A 15,788-nucleotide genomic window follows, 5' to 3' on the forward strand; every position below is an offset into this window, starting at 1 on the left:
GTTTCCCGCCCTTTGGGCTGCCGAAAAGAGACCTTTGGTCCCGGTTAGTGCCACTAACCGGGACCATAGGCGGGCATTGGTACCGGTTGGTGCCATGAACCGGTACCATTGGTTTTGCTATATAAGGTAGCACTTGTGAAAATTTCGCCAACTGCTCCCATTCCCCCCAACGCCGCCAGGCCGTTCCTCCTCCTCGTCGTCGTCGCCGCCCCGAGTCCCTGCCCCGACGCCGTCACCCCGCCCCTGACCCGCCGGCGACGGCCCGCCCCCAAGCCGCTCCTCCCCGAGCCCTCGCCGCGCGCGTAACCCCTCCCCCACGAGCCCGCCGTCCTCGTCGCCATCATCGTCACCGGCCTCGTCGTCGTCCTCGTCACCGGCCTCGTCGCTGTCCTGCCTCGAGCCCCAAGTGAGCCCCTTCCCATCCCGATCCGTGCACTGCCGAGGCTGCCGCCGCCCCCCTGCGCCATGTCGCCGCCCCTGTTTTTGTATGTATGTATGTATATGGATGTATGTATGGATGGATGGATATGCATGTATATGGATGGATGTATGTGTATGTGTTCATAGCGTTTTTTTGTTCATAGTTTTTTGTTCATAGCATTTTTAGGCTATATAGTTTTATTTTTGTTCAATGTTTATGGTTAGAAGAGGAGAGGAAAAAATTGTGTTACAAAAGTTACATTTAAGGTTAGTTTATTTAGTGCATTTTAGGTTATTAGTTCTACTGTTAGTGCATTTAAAGTTAGTTTATTTTTAGTTGAACTAGTTGATTAATTAATAAAACTACTTTATTTTACTATATATAGAAGTAGTTTATTTTTAGTAAGTACTACTTTATTTTATTTATAGTAAGTGCTTAATTAGTAGTTGAACTAGTTGATTTAACAAAACTAGTTTATTTTACTATAGAAGTAGTTTATTTTTAGCAAGGAAATTAATAGAACTAGTTTTTTTTTTAGTTAAAGCAATTATTCCTGCATCAACGTCGACGATGCCTATCCCGCATCCTCGTCGTCGACTGGGCTCCGCCGGGTTGGTTTTGGGAGGTGCTACCTTCTGGTGGGCGTAGGTTGGTGAGGAGCCAGCCCGTCGTTGACCCGATCCTTGTTTGGTGGCGGTCGCGTGGGCCAGTGACGGTGCCGAGGCTTCTGGACACCGCGGAGGTGGTACGTCACCATGTCAGCGAGGAGGACCAGCACGTCCGTCGCTACATGGTTGCGTTGGAGGGCAGGTTCGACAATACCTGGCAAGTTCTTCAGGGATCTCACTGGAGCTATGATCCTGTGATGGTTCCGTCCCTTTGGGTGTCCACCGCCTGCGCCGATACCCATCGAGCGCTATTTTTCTAGCTGTACTAGCGATGCTATATGTATGATAGTATTCAAGGTGTATTAGTGATAATATTCGGCGATGTACGGACGCATGGAAATGATGTAGTTTTTCTTATAATTGAATGCATCCTAATTTGAATACTACTTTATTTTGTGATTGGATTTTGCTTATTGAATGCTCAAAGTGGAAAACTACTCCTACTTTGAATGCTAAAATTGGAGAGCACTATGCAAGGCGTATGCATATGATTAGTTGATAGCTTATAGGGTTTTTGTTTTTGCAGAAATCTAGGAGCCCCCGGCCCCTCCATCATCCCCGTCGTCGTCCCCGTCACCACCCCCTCCGACATCGAGGTGAGACCAGCCAAATCCTCTTTTAGAAAGATAATTAAAAGATATTTCGGGTTGACTTTAAGTCTGTCGAGTCTCCACCATATATGAGAGGACGAAGAATCCCAACTGTTGTCGTGGGGGTAGCTTCTCCTTCATTCCCATGTGCTAGACAATTTGGTGTAATCCACTCGAGAACAAAAGGAGGAGCTACCATCACCGACGGTCGCAAATGTCATAGAGGAATCAGTGAGGGAGAGTTCCACCATATATATATGAGAGGACGAAGAATCCCGACTGTTGTCGTGGGGGTCGCTTCTCCTTTGTTCCCGTGTGCTAGACATTTTGGTGTAATGCACTCGGGGACAAATGGAGGAGCGACCATCACCAACGGTCGAATGTATACACCACGTGAGCTGAGAGTTTTCAAGAAAAGACTCGACAAACCGATAGTCAACCCGTGATGAATAATAATGATCTAAATTAGGTTTTTTAGTACATATATTTAATTGTAGACGTTTAATATTTGAATTATGAACATAGGAAATGTCGTACTCGGACGACGAAAGTCTCCTGGGGGAGTGCGACTGGTGCCACTACGACCGAGGTCAGTGCGACAGGCCTCACCTGGACGAAGATCGGCGCTTCAGTATTAAGCTGGAGGAGACCTACGATGTTGAAACGGTACGCAACGACGACAAGTGTTATTTTTTCGTAATTAAGCACGACTTCAACTATTTCAACGTGTACTTTTCATCTTTTACAATTTGACTAGCTTATCCCATGCCATGCAAGACGCTACGTCTTGGAGAGGATGGGTTTTGAAGACCATGAAAGTATGGAAACAAAGAAAATTCACCTAAGGACCCATCATGATATAGATTTTGAAGTAAATCTGTATAATTCTGAGAGCGTAACCCACTTTGGTTGCAAAAATTGGGAAGCATTTTGCAAGATGTATGGTTTTGATGAGGGTATGCTTGTCACCATGGATCTTGGTGATCCTGACATCGAGCAAGACAATATGGACATTTGGGTCCTTGTTGATACGCTTCCAATTCTACCGCTATGTGAGTTTCTCAAACATAGTTATTAGCTAATTTAAACTGTTCATTTCAAAATAGTTGACAGCTTATTTTCATTGACAGCTTATTTTGATTTTCAAACAATGTGCGGAACATGGTAGACAGAACCTACTACACCGATGGCTCTGAGTTAACTTATAAGGAGAAAACTCATCTACTGATCTTGAGAATTACAATATCTATTGTAAAACTCCTCCACATTATGGTCAATACGTGCCACTAGTGCACTTGTTGAACTACGGTAACTACTATGGAGATACCCTGGTAAGATTTCTTACTATTACGACATCCGTGCATCTTTTGCATACTTCTAAAACTAGTACATCATTGCTAACTATGAAGTTATTACTATGTTTTTCAACAGATAATCCCAGAGGATTATGTGCCTCATTTGATGTATCAGAATGGTAGGCTTGATGTTTTGAACATGCAACCAGGTCATCCTACGAATCTCAACTGTCCATACCGGATTTCTAAAAGAAGTGGAGACATGCAAATCAAGGAATGGAAAAAATGTATGGACAGTCGTAAGGAGGTTCTTGGAAGCAAAAGGAAGCGAAGCGCAAGAATTGGAGACAGGATGATCTCCATTCTCCATAATGGAGAGTCAGGGTCTATATTGTTTTATGCTATTTTACCTTAAAGAGGGTATTTCGGTCCTACCTAATACTGATGATCATGTGCTAAGAACAATTAAGTAGGGTTGGTTCGATGACTATGAGGATGATGATCATATGACTTGTTATTAATAACGAGTAGAAGTTGTATGATGATGATTAGTAGGACTTGTTATTATATATGATGATGCATGATGTGCGCATGAAGAGTTATTATATATCAGCAGGTGAAATGAACATGGATTGGATTGAAGTGAAGGCAACATGCATGTGGTGCATGTCGAAAGTAGTACCATCCAAACTTGATCAAGTTAGGATTAGTATTACTTTCGACATGCCCCACATGTTGCCTTCACTTCAATCTAAGCCATGTTTACGCATAGCAGTACGTAGCATTGGTAAAACAAGCACGGAGATATAAGAGAGGACACTTCTCTCTAATAGCTACCGAATAACAACCTAAATTAACCCCCAAAACCCCTAAATCAGACCCTTTAAAAAAATAAACCTCAGCTCCAGCCAGATGCTGACGCGTGGATGCCTATTGGTCCCGGTTGGTGTCACCAACCGGGACCAAAGGCCCCCCTGCCTGGGTTGGCCGCAGCGGCCACGTGGAGGACCTTATGTCTCGGTTCATGTAAGAACCGGGACTAAAGGTTTAGGGCATTAGTAACGACCCTTTAGTCCCGGTTCACAAACCGGGACAGAAGGCCCTCACGAACCGGGACAATAGGCCCTTTTTCTACTAGTGAAAGAGTATTCTAATAAATTCCTATAATGTGGGTTTCTCCCAAAAGGTGTGTACAGCAAGGATGATTGTGCTAAACTAAAAATCAAAGACTCATATCATACAAGACGCTCCAAGCAAAACACATATCATGTGGCAAATAAAAATATAGCTCCAAGTAAAGTTACCGATAGACGAAGACGGAAGAGGGGATGCCTTCCGGGGCATCCCAAAGCTTAGGATTTTGGTTATCCTTGAATATCTTGGGGTGCCATGGGCATCCCCAAGCTTAGGCTCTTGCCAATCCTTGTTCCATAATCCATCAAATCTTTACCCAAAACTTGAAAACTTCACAACATAAAACTTAACAGAAATCTCGTAAGCTCCGTTAGCGAAAGAAAACAAAACACCACTTCAAGGTACTGTAATGAACTCATTCTTTATTTATATTGGTGTTAAACCTACTGTATTCCAACTTCTCGATGGTTTATAAACTATTTTACTAGCCATAGATTCATCAAAATAAGCAAACAACACACGAAAAATAGAATCTGGCAAAAACAGAACAGTCTGTAGTAATCTGTAACTAACGCAAAATTATGGAACTCAGAAAAATCTACCAAAATAGGAAGACCTAGATAATTTGTTTATTGATATACTGCAATTGGAATCAGTATTTTATCACGTTCTGGTGATTTTAAACAATTGTTTTCGTGAACATAAAGTTTCTGGAATTTTCAGCAAGATCAAATAACTATCGTCCAAGAAGATCCTATAGGTTTAACTTGGCACAAACACTAATTAAAACATAAAAACATATCTAAACAGAAGGTAGATGAAATATTTATTACTAAACAGAAGCAAAAAAATTGGGTTGCCTCCCAACTAGCGCTATTGTTTAACGCCCCAAGCTAGGCATAAAAGCGAGGATAGATCTAAGTAGTGCCATAATAGTAAGATAGATCACGAAAACTCATTTCATATTCCCTACGTTCAGCAGCAAGTTCTCTTTGAGGCAAGCAAAAGTAGTCAAAAGGGCTAAACTTAATGGGACAGAAGTCCCCAAGATCAATCTCGGGAGGTATAGGTTCCTCCTTCGGCCCTTCATATTGCACAACCAATTCATCAATATAAGCATTCTTTTGGCAGAACTTTGTAAGCCCATACTCAAGAGAATATCCTAACTCATTATTTCGAATAGCAAAATCATTATTAAGTTCGGAAATTCTATCAACTAGAACATTAGTAGGGACCTTTTTTCTAAGGTTTTCATTAAAAACGACATAGTCCAAAGATTGGAAACGCATAATTTCCTCTTGATCGAAGAGGATCGCCTCTATGGGAGGACGACCAGCGTCCACCCAATAGTGCGTGAAAATTTCTTTGGCTTCTTTTATTATAAATCTAAACTCATGTGCCAAAAAGATAGTAGTTGCGCGCTTAACAGAAGAATGCTCAATTTTAGAAAATTCTAAGAAAATTCTTTGTATGCAAGGATGCATGTGCATAAATTGTCTTTCAAGTTCAACTATAAGCATGGCAATAGCATACGCAAGACTACTAGTTCTATGCAAGATAGAACTACCCATAGAAGGTAAAGCACCAGCACAAGTAACAAAATCTTGAATAACCCCTTTTCCAATAATATTACCACTACCGATTCGAAACCTTTTAGTATGCAAGATAGGGGGTTCTTTAGCAAGGGCATCAGAATTTTCCATGTTATCATTATTGTCCATATCGACGATAATCTCCCCAATTTCAGACATAACGGCAGACAAAAGCAAGGGGATAGAAGAAGGCAAACGGAAAAAGAGAGGAGATTGGGAAAGAGAGGGCGAATAAAACGACAAGGGTGAAGTGGGGGAGAGGAAAACGAGAGGCAAATGGAAAATAATGTAATGCGAGGGAGATGAGTTTGTGATGGGTACTTGGTATGTCTTGACTTGAGCGAAGACCTCCCCGGCAACGGCGCCAGAAATCCTTCGTTGGCGGGAGGTCGAATCTTGACTTGACTTGGTGGAAGTCTCCCCGGCAACGGCGCCACAAATCCTTCTTGCTACGTCTTGAGCTCGCATTGATTTTCCTTGAAGAGGAAAGGGTGATGCAGCACAGTAGCGTAAGTATTTCCCTCAGTTTTTGAGAACCAAGGTAACAATCTAGTAGGAGGCCCCTGAAAAGTCCCACGCACCTACACAAACAAACAAGAACTCGCAACCAACGCAATAAAGGGGTTGTCAATCCCTTCACGGCCACTTGCGAAAGTGAGATCTGATAGAGATAATATGATAAGATAATATTTTTGGTATTTTTGTGATATAGATTGGAAAAGTAAAAGATGCAAATAAAATTAGATTGAAAGCTTATATGATAAATGATAGACCCGGGGGCCATAGGTTTCACTAGTGGCTTCTCTCAAGATAGCATAAGTATTACGGTGGGTGAACAAATTACTGTCGAGCCATTGATAGAAAAGCGAATAATTATGAGATTATCTAGGCATGATCATGTATATAGACATCACGTCCGTGACAAGTAGACCGACTCTTGCCTGCATCTACTACTATTACTCCACACATCGACCGCTATCCAGCATGCATCTAGAGTATTAAGTTCATAAAGAACAGAGTAACGCATTAAGAAAGATGACATGATGTAGAGGGATAAACTCATGCAATATGATATAAACCCCATCTTTTTATCCTCGATGGCAACAATACAATACATGCCTTGCTGCCCCTGCTGTCACTGGGAAAGGACACCGCAAGATTGAACCCAAAGCTAAGCACTTCTCCCATTGCAAGAAAGATCAATCTAGTAGGCCAAACCAAACTGATAATTCGAAGAGACTTGCAAAGATAACTTAATCACACATAAAAGAATTCAAAGGAGATTCAAATATTTCTCGTAGATAAACTTGATCATAAACCCACAATTCATCGGATCTCGACAAACACACCGCAAAAAGAGTTACATCGAATAGATCTCCAAGAAGATCGAGGAGAACTTTGTATTGAGATTCAAAGAGAGAGAAGAAGCCATCTCGCTAATAACTATGGACCCGAAGGTCTGTGGTAAACTACTCACAACTCATCGGAAGGGCTATGATGTTGATGTACAAGCCCTCCGTGATCAATTCCCCTCCGGCGGAGCGCCGGCGGAGGCTCCAAGATGGGATCTCACGGATAGAGAAGGTTATGGCGGTGGAAATAGTTTTTCGTGGTCACCTCTGATGTTTTCGGGGTACATGGGTATATATAGGAGGAAGAAGTAGGTCGGTGGACGCTCGAGGGGCCCTGAGACAGGGGGCGCGCCCAGTAGGGGGGCGCGCCCTCCACCCTCGTGGCCGCCTCGTTTGTTTCTTGACTTCCACTCCAAGTCCTCTGGATCACGTTTGTTCCAAAAAGATCGGTCTCGAAGGTTTCATTCCGTTTGGACTCCGTTTGATATTCCTTTTCTTTGAAACACTGAAATAGGCAAAAACCAGCAATTCGGGCTGGGCCTTCGGTTAGTAGGTTAGTCCCAAAAATGATGTAAAAGTGTAAAGTAAAGCCCGTAAACATCCAAAACAGGTAATATAATAGCATGGAACAATCAAAAATTATAGATACGTTGGAGACATATCAATAACTTCCGTAGCGAAGAGCTAATCTTCGATATCGTCCCCTTCCGCAGCGGCTACCACACACTGCTCGGACGAACCGCGTTTGCTAGATTCAACACGGTGCCACACTATGCTTATATCAAGCTCAAGATGCCCGGTCCACGCGGTGTCATAACAGTCAATGGAAACATGGAACGCTCCCTCCGAACAGAGGAGCACACCGCCGCCCTAGTAGCAGAGGTACAGAGCGGCCTTCTCAAGCAGCATCATAATCCGGCTGCGGAGCCCCTGGACGCCATTAAGAGGGTCCGGATTACCCTACAACAGGACAGCGCGGCTCGTCAAGAGCTCGATTAGCAATTCGGCCTCCGTCCTAGTCCCGACGAGGTAGTGGCATTCGTACCACGCATACATAATTACGCACTCAAAATTCCATGGGCATCGACGGAGGCCAAAGCTAGCCTGGGATCTACAGTTCGGCTAGACCGATCCCGGACACACATATAACTTTACTATTACCTTTTCCCTTTTTTCAGGTTTCTTTTATGCGGGCCTCCTTCGACGGCCTGATTACTGGTCCTGTCAAAGGACAAATACACCGGATGGACACGGAGCACAGGTGTACGGGGGAACCTCTAGAGGTCAATTCAACGATCACTCTACCCGTTTTCAGGACCCACACGCAGCTCGCCTCTGGTTGTTGCATATCAAATAGCCGGTTGCTTATTGCACTATTCTGTATCAATATGCTTTGACGCATTAATCCAACTATAATGGAAACAGTTCATGGTCCAAGTTCAAGGGCCCCAGATACTATCTTTGTTCTCCTTCTGTTTTCCGTTAATTACTTATCTTCTAGCACCAGTACACTCTGGTACGTTTCATATTGGCCAGGGGCTCCTTATCGGCCCGTAATACGGCAACAAAGTCCGAACAATTCTTATAGATAAGTTCGGCACCCCGAATTTAGCATTATATGCATTGGCTCCGAATCATGTCTTTGGTCAATAGTTGGGTTGCCCGGCTCCTGTGCTTGCTACCCTACGTTCCGCTACATCGGCTAGGGTAGTAAAGGGAGAACTACTGCGATTGTGCCCTGGTCTAAACCGGATGAGCACCTCAGTAGAGAAAGCCGAAAACTGACTGTCATGCGGCGAGAGCCAGTCAGCTGTTCGAGGGTTACAAATCGCTGGAGATTTTTTCCGCATTGTGCGAAGGATCAGTACTTCCGATCAGACGCTGACAGCACCCTGGTTCGTATACCAGGGGTTGCGCCCATGTTTTATTATAAAATTCCTATGGCTATGTGAGGGCGTTTAAGCCGCATAGTCTGATTGCCTGGTTCGTTGCGCTAAACAACTCCTTCAAGGACCATATAATTGGATCAAGATTGTTCAGATTCCATACCGAACACCTCTGTACTACCTACGTGAGGGCAGAAGCCGACGACTGGCCAACCCTCAGATTTCATACAACGCGGCCGCACAGGAGGAAACAATCAAAACATAACAAGCATTATATTACAAATCGGCTTTGTTTTTATCATACAAGGCAAGGACAACACAAATGTCTTCATTCGAAAATAATGTCATGCCCGCACTACGCTGCTGCAAGTCAAGACCCTTCTAGGACATCCGCAAAGTATCGCTCCAGTGTGCGGTGCTCCTTGCCCTCTGGCGGCCCTCTAGCCACTTCGACGGTGTTAATCTTCGCCCACCACATCTTGCAACGAGCGAAGGCCATGCGGGCACATTCGATACAGACTGATCGCTTGACGGTGTCCAGCCACGGACAGGCCTCCACCAGCCGCTTAATGAGTCCGAAGTAGCTTCCGGGCATAGCTTCGGCTGGCCACGGCCGGATTATCAAATCCTTCATGGCTAGTTCGGCCACCCCTATGCAGCTCCACCAACTGTTTCAGCTGGTCGGTGAAGGGCACCGGATGCTCTGGCACAGCGTACTGTGACCAGAACAGCTTCTCCGTGGAGCTCCCTTCTCTGGCTCGGAAGAACTCTGCAGCATCGGACACGCTGCGTGGTAGATCCGCAAACGCCCCTGGGCAACTCCGAATCCGGGTTAGTAAAAGGTACTTCCTCTCCGCATACTTGCTTTGCATGTTAAATGCCTTACCCGCTGCGATCTTCTTGGCCTCCTGGATCTCCTGGAGAGCGTCCCGGGCCTCATTTCGTGCGGCCTCCGCACCCTGGCGAACCTTGGTAAGTTCGGTCTCCCGAACCGACGCCTCGTGCTCCAAGGCTTCGCACTTCTTCACCGCGTCCTGGAGCTCCTGCTGGACCTCGTTGACCCGGGCCTTGAGCTTCATACGGGCGACTTGCTGCTGGACAGCCTTCCCTTCGGCTTCGCCCAGGGCCTTTTTAGGGCCTCGAACTTGGTCGCGGCACCTACACATATTACGACACTACAGTCAATGTACACCGCTTATTCTTTTGGAATACACAGCAAGTCGTCACTCACCTTGCTTCTCCTAGAGCTGAATCTTCACCTCATCGAGCTCGCTTTCGGTCTGCTCTAGCCTCTGCTTCAGTTTAGAGACTTCGGCGGCATGCGAGGTCGCGGCCAATAGCGACGCCTGCTTATTCATACATATTAAGTTAGTCTCCTATAACAAAGGCTTGACCCTCTGTCCGGTTCTTCTTGCCAAACACCGGACTGTGTCTCAGGGGCTACTATCTACATGGGGTTTTTCTCTTTCTACGTCACTTACCTCAAAACCTGTCAACAGGTTGCTGCAGGCTTTGTTCAGTCACTCTTGGCAGACTGAACCTTCTCGATCACCGCACCCATAGACACGGTGCTCGTCCACAATAGAGGAGCCTCGTAGCGCCTCCATCAGGTTATCTGGTGCCCCTGGTTGGACAGGGGCAACCGGTGGAATCGGCGCACCCCCCTCCTTCGAAGGGGGCTGCTCGCTCAAATCCGGAGCCATATGGGTCTCCAGAATCGTATTCGGCTGAGGGCCGAACTGAATATGGCCCTCTTCACCAGTCTCCATGGGGATCTGCTCCCCCGTGTGTCCGGCAGCGGAGGTCTCGCCTTGTGGCGCCTCCCGGATAGCGTCCTGGGCTCCTCCCCGGCTCGGACCGGTCCTCCGGGACAACACTTTGGTGTCGTCCCTGGCCCCGGGGGAATAAGCGGGCGGCGGCGACATGCTGGCCATTTCCGCCGGATCCAACGAACCCCCAGATGAGGATCGCTGGATGTGGTCACGGGCCGGATTGCAATAATACAGTTAACCATATCAAGATGATAAAGAGAAAAGGCCAGATATACGGGCGTGTACGAGTCATGACACTTATGATGCGGCCTGGGGCTTAGTGCGGGGGCATTGTTCCGGACTGATGTCAACGTCCCACACGGTGTTGACCGCTGGGGCGCCCTTCCCCTTCTTGGGCGTTCCCGCCTCCAGATGTGCGGAAGCCGCCCTCTTCTTCTTTCCCTTCTCAGGAGGAGGGTTGTTCTCCTCCTCTTCCTCGTCGTCGTCCTCCTCAGGAAAGGAGGAATGGGTCTCTTCGTCTCTGGACGTCACGTCCGAAGTGCCCTTGCGGAGGGGGCCTCTTTTGGCCCCCTTGGCCTTCTTATTGGCTTTCTTCTCCGGCGCCTCATATGGTGCCGGCACCAGCATCTTCGCCAGACGTGGGATGACTGGTTCTTCACGCAGCGGGGCCGGACACTGGATCCGCTTCGCCCTTTCCACCCAATCCTAAAAAAGCAAATGCTAAAAGCTGAGACACTATCCTCAAAACAAACAAGTAGGGGATACGTTAAAATGACATACCTCACTGGCGAGGTGTTTAATATCGTGCCCGCGGTCGGAATCTGTGGCCGACGGTTTCTCGTTTCCCTTAAAGAGCAACTTCCAGGCACCTTCGTGAGTAGTCTCGAAGAGCCTCACCAGGGTTTGGTGCTTGTTCGGATTGAACTCCCACAGAGGGCGGCTTTGGCGCTGGCACGGGAGAATCCGGCGAACTAGCATCACCTGGATTACGTCAACAAGCTTGACGTTCTTGGTCACCATGCTTTGAACGCGCGTCTGCAGCGCTATCAGCTCATCAAGTGAACACCAGTCCGGACTCTTCTCGACCCAGGAGGTGAGTCACATGGGAGCACCGGAACGGAATTCGGCAGCCGCGGCCCAGGTGGTGCCGCGGGGTTATGTGATGTAGAACCACTATTTCTGCCACTCCTTTATTGTGTCCACAAAAGCGCCTTTGCGCCAAGAGACGTTGGACAGCTTACTCACCATGGCTCATCCGCACTCTGCGTGCTGGCCATCCACCACCTTCGGCTTCACGTTGAAGACCTTGAGCCACAGCCTGAAGTGGGGTTAGATGTGGAGGAAGGCCTCACACACGACGATAAACGCCGAGATGTTGAGGAAGGAATTCGGGGACAGATCATGGAAATCTATCCCGTAATAATACATCAGCCCGCAGACGAAAGGGTGGAGAGGGAACCCTAGCCCGCAAAGGAAATGAGGGACAACTTGCCCCTCGGCCGGCAGACGGTGGGTGATTTCCTTTGCCAAGTATCCGGCCGCCCGAAGCTCAGTAATGTCCTCCTCCTTGACGGAGGAGACCATCCACTTACCCTGACCTCCGGATCTGAACATGGTTGAGTGCAAGCTCGAGTGGAAAGGAGATGAGAACTTGGGCGCTGGAGCTCGAGATTGGAAGGGCGGAGATAGAAAAAAGGCGTGGGGAAGGAAGAGGGAATCCTTATCCCCTTATAAAGGAAGTGAATACTAAACGCCTCCCCACTCGCCTCAGAACTCGCCTATTCCCAAGGGTTGTGTTAACGGCACGGTTGGGTTACCCATGCCCGTATTGATGAGAACCCCGCAATAAGGGGAGACGATCTCTGCCCTGACAAGACGTGCCAATGGCAACCGCGTCTCGAAACATGGAACGACAAACACAAAACGGTCCGAAATTATGACTGAGCTGGCGTAATGTCATGTTGTAAAAAGCTGTCAGCGGATTGGATTCGTGCGAGTATTATACTCTCTCTGCGGTTGTGTGTGGTACATTGTTACAGGTCCGAATACTATCATCGCGTCCGAAGACTATCTTGGAGTTCGGAGAAAAGGGAACCCGCCTTGCAATGCCGAAGACAATCTGCACGCCGGACTCCTCGTCATTGAAGCCAGGTTCAGGGGCTACTGAGGGAGTCCTGAACTAAGGGGTCCTCGGGCGTCCGGCCTGTTATCCATGGGCCGGACTGATGGGCTGTGAAGACATGAAGGCCGAAGACTGTACCCGTGTCCGGATTGGACTCTCCTTGACATGGAAGGCAAGCTTGGCGACCAACTATGAAGATTCCTTCTTATGTAACCGACTCTATGTAACCCTAGATACCCCCGGTGTCTATATAAACCGGAGGGGTTAGTCCGGAAAGGATATACTCATTACCATAGTCATATAGGCTAGACTTCTAGGGTTTAGCCATTACGATCTCGTGGTAGATCAACTCTTCCAATACTCATATTCATCAAGATCAATCAAGCAGGAAGTAGGGTATTACCTCCATAGAGAGGACCCGAACTTGGGTAAACATCATGTCCCCCGCCTCCTGTTATCATCGACCTTAGACGCACAGTTCGGGACCCTCTACCCGAGATCCACTGGTTTTGACACTGACAGCTGGCGGCGTAGCTTGGCGCGACGCGCCTTTAGCTTGATGCTCTTCCCGAACCGCCACCAGAGCCGCGCTGGCGGAGTGCAGGGTGGCGGCAAGATAAAGCACCAGGGGCTCGAGGGGTCGTGGTGCCACCATTACTGGAGGGTTGGTCAGGTATCTCTTGAGGTCTTGAAAAGCTCAGTCGGCCTCCGGGGTCCACTCGAACGGGCCCTTCTTCTTCATCAGCTTGAAGAAGGGTAGGGCGTGCTCTCCCAGCTTGGAGATGAAGCGCCCCAACACAGTTACCCGACCAGCTAGCTTCTGCATTCCTTGAGGGTCTGCCGTGGGCTCATGTCTTCAATGGCCTTGATCTTTTCTGGGTTCGCCTCGATCCCTCTGTGGGATACGAGGAAACCCAGCAGCTTGCCGGAAGGGACACCAAACACGCACTTCTCCGGGTTAAGTCGCAAGTTCACCTGGCGTAGGCTTGCAAAGGTCTCCTCCCAATCTTGGATCTGGGTTCTTGCCTCCCGAGACTTCACCACGATGTCGTCAACGTAGGCTTCCGCATTTCTCCCGAGCTGCCACCCTAAGGCGATGTGCATCAACTGCTGAAAGGTCGCGCCCGCGTTACGTAGTCCAAAAGGCATGCAAGTGTAGCAGTACACCCCACACGGGGTCAGGAAGGCTGTCTTCTCTACATCTTCTACCGCCATCTTGATCTGGTGATACCCTGAGAATGCATCCAGGAAGCACAGCAGGTCGCACTCAGGGTGGAGTCAGCGATCTGGTCGATACGCGGAAGTGGGAATGGATCTTGGAGGTAGACCTTGTTGAGGTTGGTGAAGTCGACGCACATTCGCTCCTTCCCGCCTTTCTTTGGCACAACGACAAGGTTTGCTAGCCACTCGGGGTACCGGACCTCGCGAATGGCACCCGCCGCCCCTAGCTTGTGGGTATCTTGGACAATGAAGGCCTGCTTCTACGTGGACTACCGTCTCACCCGATACTTCACAGGGAGTACGTTGGGGCATACCCTTAGGTGATGCTGAATCACCTCTCTCAGGACCCCCACTAGCTGCTTGAGTTCCCATGCAAATATCTCCTTGTTTGCGTGCAAGAACTTCACCAACGCTTCCTCTTGGCCTGGGTTGAGGTCAGCACCTATCGTAAAGGTGGCTCCTGAGGACCCGTATTCATCGACCGGCACCTGCTTGGTTTCTGCCTTGTCTTGGGTGAACAACTGCTTCTTCTTGGTCGGTGCGGCTCCCTCGGCCCCGGAGGTGCCCGCGCCGGCGGGCTGTGCCGCCGCGGCGGTCTTAAGGGCAAGCTTGAGCGCCGACAGGGCTTCCTTTGCGTCCCCCTTAATGGTGAGGACGCCTTTGCTTCCAGGCATCTTCATGAGGTTGTAGGCCGGATGGGTCGCTGCCATGAACTGGGCCAGAGCTGGGTACCCGAGGATGGCGTTGTACGGGAGGCTGATGCGGGCGATGTTAAAGTCGACCAGCTCGGTGCGGTAGTTGTCGCGCGTGCCAAAGGTGACAGGGAGGCGGATCTGCACCAGGGAGTGGGCGGTGCCGCCGCCAACTCCTGAGAAAGGCTTGCTGAGGCGGAGCCGCTCGAGCGGTAGTGAAGAAGGCTGAAGGCCTCCACGGAGAGCACGTTGAGGCCGGCGCCGCCGTCGATGAGAGTTTTGGTGACGGCCACGTTGCAGATGGTGGGCGTGCAAAGCATCGGGAGCATACCCGAGCCAGCGGTGGTGACGGGGTGGTCTTCCGAGTCGAAGGTGAGGTCGGCTTCTAGTGCAGCCCAGCCTGGCGGAGCCCCCGAGTGCTTGGAAGCGGCGCCGATCTGGCGAAGGAATGGCTTGATATGGCGATCTAAGGGCGGTGCTTGAGAGCCGCCCAGTAGGGCCGCGACTGCGTGGTCCGCCGGAGCTGCGTCGCGCGCAGTGAAGAGGCCGCGCAGCTCCTCCCAAGATGCCACCGTGGATCCGGGGAGGTTGAGCAGCCAGGTGCGCGGCTCGCCAGCGGGGGCCATGGGAAGCCAGTTGGCCATGACCTTGTCGTCGCCCCCTGCCTTGAGGACGGCCTCCTCGTATGCCAGCAGGAAAGCTGACGGGTCCGCCGCGCCGTCGTAGTGCGGCGGCATCTCCGGCTTGAACTTGGGCGGCCACTACACCTGCCGCAAGGCGGGGGCCAGGGCTCGGAGCCCCTGGCCCCGTTGTCGGCGTCCGCTATCGGAGCCGGGAGCGAGATGCCTGCCATGAGGGCGGAGCGCGGTGGTGGCGGAGCGCAGATCGACGGAAGGAAGGCTACGGTGCACCCCTACCTGGCGCGGCAAATGTCGGATCATGGATTCCGGCAAAACCCTCAAGGTTTGAACACTAGGGTGCGCACGAAGATTTCCCCCTACCGATCCATGCCCTAGCTTCGCTAAGATCTCAAGGGCGAACTC

This window comes from Triticum aestivum, chromosome 2D (genome assembly GCF_018294505.1).
Source record: "Triticum aestivum cultivar Chinese Spring chromosome 2D, IWGSC CS RefSeq v2.1, whole genome shotgun sequence".
In the NCBI taxonomy this organism is placed as follows: domain Eukaryota; kingdom Viridiplantae; phylum Streptophyta; class Magnoliopsida; order Poales; family Poaceae; genus Triticum; species Triticum aestivum.